Source organism: Gobius niger (genome assembly GCF_951799975.1).
Source record: "Gobius niger genome assembly, chromosome: 1".
NCBI classification, from domain to species: Eukaryota; Metazoa; Chordata; class Actinopteri; order Gobiiformes; family Gobiidae; genus Gobius; species Gobius niger.
Window position 1 is genome coordinate 11718510 of NC_136852.1, and position 18626 is coordinate 11737135.

The window sequence follows — 18626 nt, forward strand, 5'->3', positions numbered from 1 at the left end:
ATATCAAGAAAGGTAAAACACGATTTTTGTTAAAGGAATTAAAGAAATCATTGTAGCTTTTTCAGTATCAAACTTTACCATAGGAATAGACAGAATGCAACTTTGTGAAAACATGAGCAGGAACCAGCTTTAAGACTTTGGTCGATTGTCCACTCGGCCGTTCTGCATCTTGTTTGGACAGACAGACTAATTTAGGGAGCGCTACTTTGGGCTTTTCTCGTTACGGGCCATCTCTCGACGGCCTTTAAAATCCGACCGGGCTCAAGTTGCCAGTCCAGCGACGGCGGCCATAACTTTGCCGCGGAGAATGCTTTCAGCTGTAACATGCCAGTCGTCTAAAAACTCCGCCGCGTGTAACCCAATCAGTCATATTTTTAACTTTGGTGAATGACGTTTTATACTCAAATGTATGATGGATTATTGGGCCGGGCTTTATCGCGGCGGACGCAGTCTGTGGGACACCAGACGCACAGATGACAAATGTGCAGCGCTGCCTGCATGAATAATCGCACGTGAAAACCAAACTGGAATGGAAACAATCACGAAGGCTGCGGTTATTGTGGTGGTTTAAAGGCTTCTGCTTGGTTTTGTAATTCTGCAGTAAATTAAAAAAGCAAACATTTCTAACTAAATTAAAACGTGAGCTTTGGTCCAAACACATCCCTCACTTTCCCAACACATTTGTAGCGTCCCAATTCTTCACAGGGACAAGTTTATCGGCACATTTCACAGCTTAAAGGGTCACTTTAACAGAAATGCCAGAAAACAAACCTGTAAGTTCATGAAATTGATACAGATGCACAATGTGAGTTTGCAGTAACTAAATGAGGACACAACAAATTTAATTTCAATAATATAAAAAATAAATCAGATACAGTGCTTTGAACTCTTACCCCTGCCAGAACCGAGCGCATTTTCCCCAGTTCAGCTTTACCCAAATCTAAAAGCTTCAGCCCATAGGCCATGTGTTTGATGTGTTTTCGTCTCCTATTATCATGTTTTTGTTGTTTTTTTCTTTTTGTCACTTTTTTCTTCTGTTTTTGTCATGTTTTTGACGTGTTTTTCGCACTTTTTTGACACTTTTTCATCACCTTTTTCTCTCGCTTTTGCTACTATTGTGACACTTTTTTTCAAGGAGCTTTTAGATTTGATTAAAGTTGAACTGGAGAAAATGTGCTCGGTTCAGTTGGGGGTTAAGAGGTTAAAACAATTATACGCAGAATAATAGAATAGAAGCAGGAAGTAGTAATCCAAATTAGTAATGGAGTAAAAGTAAAAAAAAATGCATTTGGTGAAGTACTTTGAGCTCTCAACTGTTTAAATAATGATAATTATAATGCATTTGTTATATACTGCGCAAAAAAGTGACACAAAAGTGACAAAAAAGTGATAAAAAAGTGATACAAAAGTGATAAAAACTGACGGAAAAGTGATAAAAAAGTGCTACAAAATGTGATGAAAAAGTGATAAAAAAGTGATGAAAAAGTGATAAAAAAGTGATACAAAAGTGATAAAAACTGACGGAAAAGTGATAAAAAAGTGCTACAAAATGTGATGAAAAAGTGATAAAAAAAGTGATGAAAAAGTGATAAAAAAGTGCTACAAAATGTGATGAAAAATTGACACAAAAGTGATGAAAAAGTGACAAAAAAAAAGACGAAAATGTGTGATGAAAACAACAAAAATGTGACAAATACACGGCAACAATGCAGGGAAAAAGATCCTTTCAGATCAGTTTTGTAGGTCTTAGCTTTCAAATGAGGCGCTACACTGGCCTGTAGGCTGTGATCTTTTAGATTTGGGTAACGATGAACTGGAGAAAATGTACTTGGTGAAGGCGTTAAATTATATCTTACTTGAGTAAAAACATTTTTTAACTCTACATGCACCTCTGCTTCTTTGTACTAGTGTCTTTCACCACGATAAACCTGACGAGGAAAAAAGAACCACATCTACATCTAAATATAATGTTTTATCAGTCGCTAACGTGAAGAACTTTCTATTCTCTGACGGAGCTCAGTGCCCCCAGATGTTCCTCGACATGGTCTGCTGTGCCTGCTATACATTTGTTTATCCGTGCTCGCATAGTTAACTCTGCATAACCTTCTGGAGACCGCCCTTTTCCACTCACTTTTTCTCCTTCTTCCTCCTTTAATAACACGCACAATGAGCAGAACGTGAAGAGTACGTTCTGCAGACGGGTCGGTTCACTGCCAGCGCTGTGCCAGAAGATGTCACCGCTCGGGCCACACACACACATCTGCTTTCTGGCGCGAGACACCCCCAGTGAACCCGCTCGTATTTCCATGACCACATTATCCGACATGTTACAGCAGGTGCCTACACGGGACGACCACGCTAACATATTACACTGTCAATAGAGGGGATAGTAACTAGTCCAAACGCACAACATACTGCTCTGTCCCGAGTATATAGATTATCAAGAACTAACCATTATTGAATATGGACTTTATATCTGCTGACAAACCCGAGCTTAGCATAAAAATGAGAAAAACTGACACCTTATCTTCTGCAGTATCATGAAAATCTCTAGTCAGACGATGCATTTAAGATTTACAAGCCAGACTCTAGAGTGTGTGTTGTGTTGCTTTGGAGATTATTGACCACGGTGAGGAGAAGGGAGGAGGAAGAAGGAGAAGAGGAGAAGAAGAGGGAGAAGAAGAAGAAGAAGAAGAGAAGAACAAGGAGAGGAAGAAGAGAAGAGAGGAAGAATAAAGAGAGGAAGAAGAAGAAGAGAGGAAGAACAAAAAGAAGAAAAACAAGAAGAAGAGAAGAGAGGAAGAACAAGAAGAAGAATACCAAGAAGAAGAGAAGAGAGGAAGAACAAGAAGAACAACAAGAAGAGAAGAGAGGAAGAACAAAGAGAGGAAGAAGAAGGAGAGGAAGAAGAGAAGAGAGGAAGAAGAAGAAAAGGAAGAGAAGAGAGGAAGAAGAAAGAGAAGGAAGAAAAAGAAGATGGAGAAGGAAGAAGAAAGGAGAAGAGAAAGAGAGGAAGAAGAAGAAGATAAAAGAAGGAGAGGAAGAAGAGGGGGAAGAGAAGGAGAGGAAGAAGAAAGAGAAGGAAGAAGAAGAAGAATAGGAAGAAGAAGAAGATGGAGAAGGAAGAAGAACAGGAGAAGAAGAGGAAGAAGAAGAGAAGAAAAACAAGGAGAGGAAGAAGAGAAGAGAGGAAGAACAAAAAGAAGAATAACAAGAAGAGAAGAGAGGAAGAACTAGAAGAACAAGAAGAAGTAGAAAAAGAAGAGAAGAGAGGAAGAAGAAAGAGAAGGAAGAAAAAGAAGATGGAGAAGGAAGAAGAAAGGAGAAGAGAAAGAGAGGAAGAAGAAGAAGATAAAAGAAGGAGAGGAAGAAGAGGGGGAAGAGAAGGAGAGGAAGAAGAAAGAGAAGGAAGAAGAAGAAGAATAGGAAGAAGAAGAAGATGGAGAAGGAAGAAGAACAGGAGAAGAAGAGGAAGAAGAAGAGAAGAAAAACAAGGAGAGGAAGAAGAGAAGAGAGGAAGAACAAAAAGAAGAATAACAAGAAGAGAAGAGAGGAAGAACTAGAAGAACAAGAAGAAGTAGAAAAAGAAGAGAAGAGAGGAAGAAGAAAGAGAAGGAAGAAAACGAAGATGGAGAAGGAAGAAGAAAGAGAAGGAAGAAAAAGAAGATGGAGAAGGAAGAAGAAAGGAGAAGAGGAAGAGAGGAAGAAGAAGATAAAAGAAGGAGAGGAAGAAGAAGAGGAAGAGAAGGAGAGGAAGAAGAAAGAGAAGGAAGAAGAGGAAGAAGAAGATGGAGATGGAAGAAGAATGAAGAAGAGGAAGAGAAGAGGGGAAGATAAAGAAGGCAAGCTGCTGTTAGCATTATTGAGACAGTGACCCCAAAACGTGACCTTGAAAGACAAGCTCAGATTCTCCAGAATTCATTAACTGGGCTTTAATTAAAGAGGCTCTCGTGGCCCTGATTAGGACTGACAGGTGCGGAGATTTTTGTAGAGAGAGAAAATATAACATAAAGTATGTTTTTGAAAACGTTTGCCATTCGATATCCACAAGTGAGCCCATTCTGATGATAATTGTCTCAAGAATCAAAGATAATGATAATGAAAGTTAAGTAAAGTTAAGTAAAGTTGTGTGATCATTAAAAATCAATATTGATCTGAGCATTTTAGATCAGATTTGTGCTAAAGTGGTGCAAAAGCAGGTGCAGCTGAGATGTTTGTCTCTCATTAAAGCCAAAAGGCCACAGCGCAGACTCATTTATCACATTTCCGCCACTTATAACAGTTCATATTAATAAATCAGGAGAAACACGATATATAAAACAGTACTGGGATTTGGCTTAGTAAATCCTGGCCCATTATTAGGTGTTTTTTTTTTTATTAACCTGAAATGTGCTCTACATGCTGCTGGTCCCGAGCCTGGATAAATTGTCAATCAACCAGTGAGACTTGATCATGTTCTCAATGCGATTAAACCGGTTACATTTTCAGGACTTAACATGTTTAATTGGAAACTCAATACCTAATGCCATCCCAGCCATTCAAAGCCTTTGCTGTTACTTTTGGGCCTCCGTAGGTGAGAGTTCCTCGGGCAGCTGCTGCGGCTCACGTGGCCCTGGCAGATTGTTAACGCAAAAAAAACAAAAAAAACAAGCCCACGGCGTCTTGTAAACATCAAAGGGTGGCATTTTATTTTTTATTTGTGTCCGAGGGGGGAGGCTCGCGTCGCCCGCTGTTGTTTTCCTTTGAACGGATGGCGGAGCGCTTTCATTAACGCTGGTGTGAAGATAAACTATAAATACTGGCCATGCACAATGTCCAGACGCGTATTCGATACCTTTGGCGCGTCTGACAAGAAAGAAAGCCTTTGATGGTGCGCCCTTCACTCGCCGGTTAAGAGGAGACACTACAGGCAAAACTCTTTTTTTTTTCAGTTTTCAGGTTTTGGGCCAAATTGGTCTCTGAACATACAAGCTTTCACCCGGAAACCAGAAAATATGCCTAATCTTCACAATAACATGTTTAAATATTGCGCTGATTCAATGTTCCCCCATAGACTTATATGGGAGAACACAATTTCAAGGGCCTTTTTCTCAAAACACATTTTTCTGTCATTGTGGCGACACTATGTCCACGTCAGTAGGACCTAAAGACTTCAAATTTTCCAACCTTGGACTGAACAATATTTGGAAGATTTTTTCAGAGGGATTTTTTTTATTATTTAATCCCTAAGCCCCATTTATTGAGTTTTGAATGTCAAAAAATAAGGCGAGAATTTAATTTTTACAAATTCCACTGAAAAACAGCTTATTTTAAAACAAAACAAGAAATCCAACATCCCCTCTGAAAACGTCTTGGCAACTCATTCATCAATAAAATGAAACTATAGATACAGACGGCATCTCGTCATAGAAGGGGGCGTGGCTTCGCCGAGGGGGAAAATAGAATCTTTAGAGAAACACAATTTTCCACTCTTTTTTTTGCCATTTTCTGGTGGAATATCAACTTATTTTTCACACATAAATAAAGTTAAGTGTAAATCGGGCCCATATGGATATTTTCTCACAACAGATTGTTCAGTAGAAGTGAAAAAACGGCAGTTGTAGCAAGCGCTAGCTAACCGTTAGCATTAGCCCGATGCTAACATGTAGCATGAAGTTAGCATTTTCCGTTATTCATGTATTTATGGGCTGTTGAACCACTTTGCTCCTCCCCATGTGTTTGTATCATTATTTAGTAGAAACTATGTTCATATTTCAGCATTTGTTAAAGTAGTTTTTGAATAATTAGAGCCATATATGACCATATATGGGCGATTCCAGAGACGCCGTATGTATCTATACATTTGAATGTAGCTCTATACATTATTCAGATTTCGTCGCAGAAAAGATGGGAAATTTTGAGCATTTTTAGGCATAAAACACCTTGTTCTTATATGAAAAGATAAAATGACAGAAAACTTGCAATGTTTTTTTTTCTCACATTTATGCCAGTGATCTACAGTAATCCCCCCCCCCTCGCCCGGCCTCTCCTCGCGCAGATTGGCCTGAAAGCTTGGTGGAGCCTGCGGGGAGTCAAACTGCTTTCACCTGTTGTCTCTGGCAGCCCAAGAGGAGACGATTAGCGCCCCGGCACCCACAATACGCTCTTTGTTCGGGGCCCATTTCTCTCCCCTCTCTCCCTCTTTCTGCCATCTCCGCACTCGCAGTCTGTCGCTTCTGCCCCCCTTATGTTTTTTCTTTTTTTGCCCCTCTCTCACTCTCTCTGTCTCTATCTCTTCACAATTCAATGTCGCCTTGTCGCACACTTTTGTCTAAGACGCCATCTCGCCGGCTATTTCTGTCCGCGCGCACCATCCGGCTGCAATGCCCTTGTGGCCGTGAGAGCGGTGTGTGGAAAACAGTTGAGCACTTTATCGCATATCATTGTGCTAATCCCCTGCAAATACGCTTCACGGTGGCGATGCGCACATGTGCTGCCGCGGAGGACTTTATCAAGACCAGTCACAAGGACCCAGGGACCCCGGGCCAAGAGCTCCTGACAGACTGAAACTAGCGCATGCCATGACAAAGACTAATCTTACCTGCGTGAAGGGGAAAAGGAATCAGTTTACAGCAGTGGGGGAAAAAAAACATTTGGACAAGCTGTTTGTGCCCCCGAATATGAGGTAAACATGTTTAAAAATCAAATGGTTTTACTGATTACAATTGAGTTGATGTATTTACACTTTCATAAAACAAAATGAGCCCCACACTTTGACTGATCCGATCTGTGGCTAAAAACAGTTTGTAAGTTAACTTAGGGGACTCTCTTTCTTCTACAAGAAGAAGAAGAAGCAGAGGAAGAGGAAGAAGGAAGAAAAAGAGGAAGAAGAAAGTAAGAGGAAGGAAAAAGACGAAGAAGGAAGAAAAAGAGGAAGAAGGAAGAAAAAGAGGAAGAAGAAGAAGAAGGAAGAAAAAGAGGAAGGAAGAAGAGAAGGAAGAGAAAGAGGAAGAAGGAAGAAAAAGAGGAAGAAGGAAGAAAAAGAGGAAGAAGAAAGTAAGAGGAAAGAAGAAGAAGAAGAAGAAGAAGGAAGAAAAAGAGGAAGGAAGAAGAAGAAGAAGGAAGAAAAAGAGGAAGAAGAAGAGAAGGAAGAAAAAGAGGAAGAAGGAAGAAAAAGAGGAAGAAGAAAGTAAGAGGAAGGAAGAAGAAGAAGAAGAAGGAAGAAAAAGAGGAAGGAAGAAGAAGAAGAAGGAAGAAAAAGAGGAAGAAGGAAGAAAAAGAGGAGGAAGAAGAAAGTAAGAGGAAGGAAGAAGAAGAAGAAGAAGAAGAAGGAAGAAAAAGAGGAAGGAAGAAGAGAAGGAAGAAAAAGAGGAAGAAGGAAGAAAAAGAGGAAGAAGAAAGTAAGAGGAAGGAAGAAGAAGAAGAAGAAGGAAGAAAAAGAGGAAGAAGTAAGAAGAAGGAAGAAGAAGAAGGAGAAGAAGAAAAAGAGTGTCTGTCCCTAGATTAGAACTAGTGCCGCCTCCAGGGACTGAAATGGAGAGGTTCTTAGCTTTCAAATGACAAATGACTTGTCAAACATATGGTCCAACTTGTGCTTGTGTCTTCATATGCAGCTTTACCTCTTAACCCCCACAATAACCAAGTGCATTATCTCCAGCTTTACCCAAATCCAAAGGTTTCTTGCCTGTACAGCCTGTGGGCCAATGTAATGCCTCATTTGAAAGCAAGAAGCTCATAGATTTGGATAAAGCTGAACTGGAGAAAGTGCACTTATTTCTCACATTTTTTTGCTACAAAAATGATAATAATCCTTAAGTCTTAATGTCTATAGCACATTTCCTTATTTGCTAAGACTATATAACCCTCTTTATCTACCTCCTATTATAACAGGGCACAGTCTCTCAATAGCCATTTGTCAGATCCTGTGGCGCCAACATACATGTGCGCCCGTGTTGTTTGCTCATGTTTCTGCCGTGTGTTTGTGCTAAAATAGACACCGCTCTTTGACCCACATTTCGTTTTACCAATAACCAGCACTGAATGGACTCAGAGGGGGATCTATAACATTCTTTAACTTTTAAAGTGGACACATCATGAGGCTTTAAAACATTACTGGCACCTCAGCATCTATATATTTAGGTATAACATTTTTACGTGAGGAAAAAGGCAATTGGAGTGAGAGACTTGGTCAGGCAGCAACGGGAGTGAAATGTGATGATACAAGTTTTTACTTTAAGTTAATGACATGTGGGGAAATCGTTGACATGACACTTGCTTAGAACAGGTCCAGTGATCTGTTATGTACTTCGACTAAAGTGACTGTGTGAGTAAAGCAGAACACAAGTCCAGTTTTCTTTTTCACAAGGAAACAATGTTACTACATGGATAAAAGCTCACAACAGTCGATTTTGCATTGTACTGTACATATGGATTGGAATACACAGGACATATAGGGTTTACTTTCTCTCTCCCAAAGTCCCAAAGAGAAATGTGTCTTCAGGGAGCTGTATGTCTCTATGTCTAAGTTGACTTTGGTGCATAAGCCTGTAGTGGACATGTTTTTTTTTTTTATTCAAACGTTCAAATCGTTTTTAATGCCATTTTAAAGGAACAGGCCACAGTTTTGCCACACTGAGATATGTTCTTACCTGAGCTTAGACGAGTTGATATTTACCTGTCTGGTCTTTGTGCGTGCCCTCAGTCACGCAAAACAACCAAAGATGTTGCTAGCATTTGGCCTCTCCCAGCATATTCCTATGGCTCCAAACGGGGTGAAGTTAGAAGCGACCACGCTCTTCCACGGGCACAAACAAAGACCAGACAGGTACGTATCAACTCGCTCAGGTAAGAACATATCTCAGTATGTAAAAACTGTGTGCCCTCAGTCACGCAAAAAGGCTAAAGATGTTGTTAGCATTTGCCTCTCCCAGCATGTTCCTATGGCTCCAAACAGGGTGAAGGTGAAGTCACAGGGTGAAGTTAGAAGCGATCACGCTCTTCCATGCACAAAGACCAGACAGGTGCGCATCAACTCGTCTAAGGTTAGGTAAGAACATATCTCAGTATGTAAAAACGGTGGCCTATTCCTTTAATGCCCAAATACTACATTTGTAATGGCAGAAATACTTCCATCAAAAATATTCCATCAAAAGGAAGAAAGAGGGAAAATTTGGCAACATTTCAGCCAAAACTGCAGTTGAATGCGCCATATTTTTGTGTTTCAGTCAAGCCATGTTATTATTTACCAAGAAATGTAGATGTAATGTCAGTTTCCGTCTTTTCAATGTTATTTCAGGCCTTCGTTTTGGAACAGTTAATTCAATTACTTAATGCCTCGTAAAAACCTTGTCAAAAACTATCGGATGATTGAACAGAAGTGGAGAACCGTGAATTGCACACAGACTGGTGAGTGTGAGAGGGAATAACAGAGTGGAACACATGTCCAGGAAGAGTCTGTGACATTTCCACTGGGTCACACATGTACAGCTGTATAAAGTGGCCTTTATGGTCAGAGGGGAAGACCTCATGTCTGGGGGAAGTCGAGCCAACGTGCCTCTCGACATTCAAAACATACTGGACATCACTGAGAGGCTCAGGGCAAAAGGGAAAGAGCATTCTGTGCGTTTCAAACAACTGCACAAATCATACTTTTACAAGATCAGTAGCAGAGGCAGGAAATAACCCCTAATATTTCTTTGGACTTTATTGATTATGTTCATAAAGTGATACAAATGTGCTAAAATGTGAATGTAGACGTCATAGTTTAGGCAGTAAAATGTAATGTGCTCTGTAACAATGTGTAATAACTTGTACCTATGGGTTAGATACACAATGGAATAATATGTATTTGTAGTTTGTAGGTACATAATGTAATAAGACATAATTCTAACCCCAACCCTAACCTCTAACCCTAAGAGTCTCGTGTCCTATTACATTATACTTACAAAGTACTAATATATGTTATTCCATTGTGTACGTACTACATAGGTACAAGTTATTACAGATTGTTACAGAGCACATTACATTGTACTAAAATTTAAAAATACAAAATTGCAGAAATAGTATTTCTTGAAAGATACTTCTGGACTGGAGGAAACAGGAGTTGGCTGGACACTGTTAAAAGACACCGAGCCAAAAACAAAATCATCTTTATTTTCTTTAGATGCTAAGTTTTGAAGCATGAAAGACAGTTATTTAGTTGCCACAGAACACAAAATAAAAAATACTAGTTTTGCTTGAAGAAATAATTATTTTTAGGACAAACTACATCTATTTCATGTGAAGCTTTTGGCACGTTAAGATTTACTCATTGTGGAAAGAGCAACAGATACTTCATTATATTATTTCTCAAGTAGAAGTAAAAAAGTAAAAAAAATAGTACAATTACTTCAAAAAGTAAATACATGTACTTGAGTAAATGGACTCAACTTATATATTTTCTCACTGCATATCGAAGTGTGTGCAGTGTGGAGGGCCAGAGATCGTGGTCAGTATGTGAAATATTCCCTCTGGTGCATTTAAAGGAACAGGCCCCCGCTGTTCCATACTGAGATATGTTCCTACCTGAGCTTAGACGAATTGATTTGTAACTGTCTGGTCTTTACGTGTGCGCTCAGTCACACAAAAAGACCGATCTGAGGGTCGCACTTTGCTTTAGAGAATTTGCAAACATTATTGTTTTGTTTCATGGTTTTATGTATAACAATTAATGCAGGATGTGTAACAGGAAACCATATTTTTCTTATCGTATAAGTTCCATTAGAGAAAAATTGAATTGTCCAACCCTAAACTAGAAAGAAATGTGGCATCTACAGAATGAAAAGGAGAAAAAGAGCATAGGGCAGGGCGATATGGCCAAAAATGTATATCACGGTATGAACATGAAATATATCGATAATGGTATATAATTTACACCTGGCAAAATACATAAAAATCAAGGCCTTTCGCCCATGGGGAAAATTCATTTGCAGCTATTGTATTCTCTTTATTCATCTAAATTCATCTAAATCTCTACCTCCATCTGGAAAAACACAGAAGATAAGATCAAATAATATTGCTACAATTATTTGCACCTTCATCTCCATCACAGTAAAATGCTCCTGTAAGTTCACCCTCCTCAGTTTACACTTCGTGTTTAGGACCTGTGTTTGCCAGAAACATAAGTTAAATTAATTGTAACTTTCAAAGGATTCACTATATCTCCTATCTACCCAAACCAAAAGGCTTCTTGACTGGAGAGCAACACTGTAACGCCTCATTTGAAAGCTAAAATATGGAGTGATGGTAACTTTATGTCACGTTGTCGCTGCATTTTTGTAATGTTTTTGCTGCTTTTTCGTCACTTTTTTGTCACCTTTTCGTTGTGTTTTCGTCTCTTGTTTTTTGGGGGGTTCTTTCATGTTGTTTTTTCATCGCTTCGTCACATTTTGTTGTGTTTTTGTCACTTTTTTGTTGCTTTTCCAGCACATTTTTGTTTTTGGATGCTTTTCCTTTAAGCTTTTAGATTTGGGTGCAGCTCGGTTACGCCCGGGGGTAAGGGTAAGGTAAAGTGAGAGGCCAGTATGATATGGACCAACCCTTATAGACTGGTCTCAAGTCAACAGTCTTTTGTTCGTTGGGATAATTTGACATCTGAGGAGAAGAATTGGACCCAAAACCTTGATAAATGAACGGGGGCAAAGCTCTTACTAGTTAGATCAGGGGCGCTGCAAAAGGCACTCCTAAATCACATTATTGAGGAGTAAAAGTTGAATGGCTGCGATCACTCAAAACAAACAGCTCCTGAGCTCGAGCCGCGGCGTGTTTGCGTTGGCGCCTGCACAGTGCTGCACAGTGACTGGGTTTACATTGGCAGCGAGCGGACGGAGCACAAACACTACCTGTCAGCTCCTGGAGGTTCACATGGGCCCACAGAGGTGCACACACTCCTTAAGCCCGGACCCAGCACACACGCACACAGGGCTCCATTCTGCTCAGGTGAAACACAACGTCCTCCACCTCCAACGAACTGGAGGGTCGTCAGATGTTTGCGATTAGAGAGTCGCGCGATAAACACCTGGAATTAGTTCATGAGTCAGATCCATTCTTTGTCCACACGGATGGTCATGGGCTTTGCTGGGAGGGAGACAGCAGCTCGTCTCAGAGGAGTTGCAGGCAGGGGCGGACTGGCCATATGTCCATTCTGGAAGAGCACAGAAGGGCCACTGGCTCTAGGGCCACCGGTTTGGCCTCTCAATTTTCTCCTTAATCGCTAATTTTTTTACGCCTTAACCGAGCTTTGCCCAAATCTAAAAGCTCAAAAGAAAAGCGCCAAAACAGAAAATCGGAAACGAGGATGAACACGGGACAAAAATGTGCCGTAAAAGCAACAGAAAATGTGACAGAAATGTGACAAACGTGGCATAAACGTGACAAAAACCAACAAAAACATGACAAAAAAAACAACAACAAAAAAGAGACAAAAACACAGCAACAAAGCAATGAAAAAAGCAACAAAAAAGTGATAAAACACAATAACAAAGCCACAAAAGTAATGAAAAAACAACAAAATCATGACAAAAAGTTGCAATCACTCTTCTCTCTTTGCAGGTCTTAGCTGTCAAATGAGGCGTTACACTGTTGCTCTCCAGTTCAGGAGCTTTTAGCTTTGGGTGATGTCAACATGTATTTGTGCTGTGTGCATTTACGCTCATTTGGGCCACACTGGTCAGAGTCCAGGGCCGTTTTTAAGTCCCAGTCCGCCCCTGGTTGCAGGTTACTTCAGGTCGTGGCGGTTGGTGTCGAGCTGATCATTGAGAGGAAGTTTAGTATCGCTGACACAGTTTAGCCACAGTTGTGTTGATCTCTGCGACAACCTGCAGATACAATATAAATGATCTTTTGCAATGCGACTTTTGTCTGAAAGGCCAAATTGCATTAATGTGAGCAGCACGTCATCGATGCTCTACTACTGCCATTCATTCTGCAGTGAAATAGACGGGAGCGGGGAGGAGGATATCAACACGTGCACTTGTTATGAATGTAGTTAGAGGGAGTGAAGTGTCTGCCCTCATTATTCGTCGCCGGACTCCACACCGGCATGATTCTCTGTAAAGACGTCGCTGTATCTCTTCCTTGTTGTGTTCCCACAGATTTAACATTGTCCGGTTCAGACACATACAGGTTGCATTATGAGTAACATGAACCACTTTACAAAAAGAAAATCAAGCAAACATTGAATATTAGGGTCTGTAATCTGAATGTAACCACAGAGATGGGTCCCCGAGTGCCGGCCCACTACGGGGATCAAATAAACCTTTCCTTGTTATATTTGCGTGAAGGAAGTGGTGAGCAGTGTGTGCACAGGTTTGGTCATTCAGACTGAAGCGGGGCTCAGCGAGGACTTTTGCATCTTATTCCGCCCTCTGTCCGAGTTTCGTTCTTTTACACATGGTTCTGTTTGGTTTAAACCGGGGTGTCAAACTCATTTGGGTCGTGGGCAGAAATCCAGCTTCTTCGGCGGGTCGCACATAATGTAAACAGGGCAATACTATTGAGAATTCTTTTTCTCCAATAAATGAATAATAATGAGCTGTGATTTTAAAATAGTGCTGATTTGGTCAAAAGGCCAACAGGACTGTAATAAATAATAACTGCTTATACTTGTATTGCGCTTTACAAGCCTGTGTCACAAGTGTCTCAAAGTACACTGTCATTATACTGTAGTCATTATTCATTCACTCAATACTCTCTCAATACTTGTAGCCACAGCTGCTTTGGGGCAGACAGACCATATTGTGTTGTTTATATCCTATCTCTTATTATGTCAGTGCCCTCTCCTGGACATGTGGGGAACTCTTTCCTTTTGTAAATTCAAGCTGCCCCCTAGTGGCTGGAATGAGCATACTAGTTTTTTCCTTTAAAAAAATTATAACTCCACACAGGAATGGGCTCGAGACTTTGACATACTCAGGAATTTGTGCTCTATAAGTCAGGGGCCAAATTATATCATCTCCCGGGCCGGATTTGGCCCGCAGGCTGCCGGTTTGACATGTCTGGTTTAAAATGATGTAAAGGCAAAGAGACATTTGATTTCTATGTAAAAACATGTTGATATAAGCAGAATAAAAAAACTTTTCTTCACAAGTTTAGGAAAAATGGACCACGAAATCAGGCTTTTTAGTCCACAACAATCACAAACATGCCCATGAAATCCCAGAGAGACTGGCTTACACTGTATGATGGCATCTTGTTTTGTTTTCTGTCTGTGATGCCGACTTGATCCTGTGAGTAGAAACCTGTGCATTTGTGCCTTACATTGCAGTGCAGTTTTAGACGCCGTTCGTTCTGCTCAGGAAAGCCTTTTCTGGCTCCAACAGTGGCACAATATTGTGAAGAGGTGACCCCTAAATCCTAAAGCAGAGGAGAAAATGATGAGAGCCAGAGCCCCCTTTGTAGTCCCCCCCGTACTGTCCATTGATGTGAGAGCACTTTGGGCACGCTTCAGTCAGCTGCACAGCGCATTGTAGGGGATACAGAGCCGCTGCCACTGTGACTAATGCGCGGGGATGGAGTCCAAAATCAAGTCAAGTGTTCCCTTAAGTGGAGCATGTCTCGAGCCGGGGGCCTTTGGGAACATCAAACTCGTCTCATTTCCAGTAAGTGTTGTGGATGGCAGGGGTCCTAACTACTGAAACACATCCGCAGGAATCCTTCAAGTAAGTTTACTGCCTAAAGTATTTGCCGTTCTCAGAGAAGTTTTTGAACAGCAAAGCTCCTCAATCCTCGTCAGAAGTTTGAAAGTGGAGATGCCTCTCGACGGGAGACTGGCAGCTGAAGGTCCAGGTGTTTTATTTTTGTTTCCAGCCAAGACGACCACACTGACAAAGTTTAGCCTACAGTGTGTTTAATTAAGGCTGGCGTTTGGCATGTGATTTCAGAAGAGCGACGTGAGGGAGAGTGAGAATTGCATCATCAAATGTTACGCTTCATTGCTGAGCTTGAGAGGACGTCAATGACGAGAAACTTTGGCCAAATAGAGTAAAACATCTACAGTGGATGTGTTTTTTAGTGCTTATGAAGATTATACAACAATAGGAGGAATTATAAACAAATGAGAATTATTTTATTAATGTCCAGTCTGAGCTTCAGAAAAAAAAGGTTTAAGTACTACTGGTATCGAAAAGCAGGAACCAAAAAGAAATTGAAGATCAAGTTTTGGTGCTGTTGGTCATCAAAACTTAAAGGATTTTTTTTTTAAAGTTGAAAAAAAAAAGAAAAAAAAGGGTGAAAATTGAGAAAAAAGTGGGAAAATGTAGGTAAATGTGGTAAAAAATTGGGGAGAAAATTGAAAAAAAATAAAAAATAATAGGAAAAAAATAAATACATTTCTACATGTGTGTACAAAAAATATGTAAACATGGGGAAACAATTTGGGGAAAACATTTCAACATTTTAGAAAAAACTGGAGAAATTTGGGGCAAAATTGGGTAAAAAAAAAATATTTGGGAGGAAAAAAAGATATTATTATTTTTTTGCCTTTTTGTAGCTAAAGGAAGTTTCTTGGTCGTTTCACCTCAAACAAATGAAACAAATGCAAAAGAAATGAAATGGAAGGAAACAGAATAAATCAACATTATTGTTAATATTTTAGTGTAGGTATCGAAAATAGTATCGGTATCAAAAACCAAGTATTGTTAAAGTACCAGTATTGTAATGTAACAGCACCCAGCCCAAGAGATGCATCTGTCAACAAGTCTATAAGTGACTGCAAACCAGCAGCACCGTCCCTCACAGTCTGTTGTGCCACACGCCCAAGAAGCTCCAGTTGCGCAAACATTAACAGGAAGAAAAGCTATTTTCACATTTCCACATTTAACATTTAGTTGGTGTGTATGTTTAGAGCAGAGGTTTCCAAACATTTTTACCTCGTGAACTACTTTTACGTAATAAAAAAGGAGAGCTACATTATGCTTTTAAGAGGATCTTTCATTATGATTTAAAGAAGACTTGAGTATCATTTTTCCTCGCGATTATATTTACCTAAATGTTCTTCTGGAGATCCTTGGTAAAGGCGAGACTTCCCAAACTTTCAGTCCTGGATCCCCACTGTAAAGACCAATTAATATTATAGATACTATTAAGCAGCTTTTGTAATATGAATCTGCTACCACAATTTCAAGATATATTTGTTTTTATATCTTCTTCAGCTCAGTGCTCACGAATCCCACTTTGGGGGGTTAACCTCTTAACCACCGCCTTAACCGAGCACATTTTCTCCAGTTCAGCTTTACCCAAATCTAAAATCTTCTTACAGCCTTTTGGCCAGTGCCTCATTTGAAAGCTAAGACTCGCAAAACTGATTTAAACAGATCTTTTTCCTCACGTTGTTGTCGTGCTGTTGACACTCTTTTGGCGAATTGTCTCTTTTTTGTTGCTCGTAAGTGGCTTTTTTGGTGAGTTTTCATCCTTTTTCCAGTGCCAAACTGGTAAAAATCTGCTCAGTTTTATGTGGGTAAAGAAGTTAAAACAGTACTAAGTAACTTGTTTACCTTAATAAATCCTTTCCGTAGTCCCTCTGGGGGTAACACAAGTGTTAATGGGATGATTGGTGGGTCTTTCATCTCCCCCTGGTGCTTCTGGCCAGAAAACCACAATTGCAACTTGGCTGCCTCCGGGTCAGAGGTGCAATACACACTAATGGAATCACAAAGAAGAAGCTAACAGGCTAACGGGCAAAGCTAACTGCAGGCTAGCACCACTTTAAACAATATTTGCAACCAAGTTTGAGTGAAAAAAATATCTCCATTGTGTAATTGGATGTACAATATCCCTCTCTCCCTTTGTCTTTTCTGTCAGCGTAGTATTTACTCTCACGGACAATTAATAAGTAAAACATTGCAACATGGTACGACACCTGCTTGCAGTGGCACTTATGGCCTCTAGGGGCATGAGTTATTAAGTACTGCTATTATGGAATCAGTAGTAAAAGGAAAAATGCTTTATGCACCTAACCCCTCAGACTCAGATTGTTGGGGGCTATAACTTTACTATTTAAATCTGAAGATGTTTATTTGTCGTGTTTCTGGTTAGTAAATTAGCTGACCCGCTGTGTTCCTGTAGGAGTGTGGACCGTCACACCAGAGGGGGCAGCAGCGCTCTCAAACAGGACCCTCTGAGACCCGCATGCTTTAGGGCTCCACTGATCGGCCATGACAGTTTGAGTCCCCCCTTCGGAGCCTGGCCTCTCTCCTCTCAGACAGGCTGGAGCTTTATTAGACACCAGTATGGCTCCCCGCGGGACAGCGTCGCACAGAGTTGACCCCGAGCCCTTCTCGCTCCCGATTGGCCGAGAGCCCTCTGCAGGTTTCGGGTCGGGTTAAGGAACACACGCAAGAGACACACGCAGTAAATCAGAAAACAATGACACCCGTGGAAGCTTAAGCTCTCCCATGCTTCGTAACTCATGTCTGCTTAACGCGGAGCTGCGCAGTAAAACAAAGTGAGCGCCGCGGCTGCTGCTGAAAAGCTACAGCGAAAGACCCGTTCATATTACGGTACTGTTTAAGATGTCAGATCGCTACACGGTTCACATAACGCAACTGTCCCACTGCGTTCGGGAGCCCCGGGGTCGTAATTTGTAATACACAGCGACATAAGTAGCAACATGGGGGTCACACGTCACAATCTTTCACCGAAGCTGACAAGTCTCCAACATTTCTCAGCGTAAACCACATTCTTTCAGTTGTGATATCACAGAGCCTGGTCATAAGCTGCTGCATTTGTGCTCAGCAGATGTTGTGGTCATGGTTTGATGTAACTTCGAGCTGACGTGTCCCATTCGTTTTGTTGTGGTACATAATACAAATGTTCTTCTACCAAAGGCCTGATTGTAAACGCAACAATTTGTAAATAAAAGAGCACCATCCATAGACTGACTGTGGCCTATAATGACACCTTTAGGCTGTTCCCACCTGTGAGACACTTAACATTTAAGTGTAACCCCCGCCTTCTTAACCAAGTGCGATTTCTCCTTTTCGGCTTTATCCAAATCTAAAAGGTCACAGCCTATAGGCTAGAGAAACGCCTCAAACCAGACCTATAAAAATAATATTTTTCCTTGCTTGTTGCCACGCTTCATTACTTTTTTTGACATTTTTTTGCTTTTTTTTATTGTGCTTTTGTCACTTTTTATCATCATGTTTTTGTCGCTCTTCTGTTGCATTTTCATCCTCGTTTTACAGCTAATTTTTGTTGCTATTTTGACACTTTTTTTTCCAGAAAAGTAAAAAAAAAAGTCAAACTGGAGACTGGAGGAGTCTGAGAACACCAGACTCCTCCAGTCTCTGACTAACCCTCGGCTGAGTCGTTGTCGAGGACACATTGAATGGAGAGACTGGATAATCTATGGACTTACTGTCTCCTTTTGCCGTTTTCTTTATACTGTCGGTGTCTGTACTAAATAAAGAATGAATGAATAAAATATGTTTCCATGGTGATTTGCTCAACACACGAGCCTGAAACTTGCTTTTGATGAACTCACGTGAACAAAATGTGTGGGAAGGAATATGAGATTTACACCATGTTCCAAATTATTATGCAAATTGTATTTCAGTGCCATAAAGGTAAAAAAAAAAACCTCATAGATGGTATTGTGTCTCAGGGCTCTT

The 18626-nt window shown here is 40.6% G+C and overlaps 1 protein-coding gene across 1 annotated transcript in view; it reads right to left on the bottom strand.

The window, feature by feature from the left end:
- Nucleotides 1–10069, bottom strand: part of pid1 (phosphotyrosine interaction domain containing 1) — a 262313-nt gene extending 252244 nt beyond the window's left edge. The window contains exon 1 of the mRNA XM_079575149.1: nucleotides 10060–10069. The gene's annotated coding sequence lies outside the window, so the exon portion shown is untranslated. The remainder of the gene's footprint in view (nucleotides 1–10059) is intronic.
- Between the last annotated feature and the right edge of the window lie 8557 nt (nucleotides 10070–18626).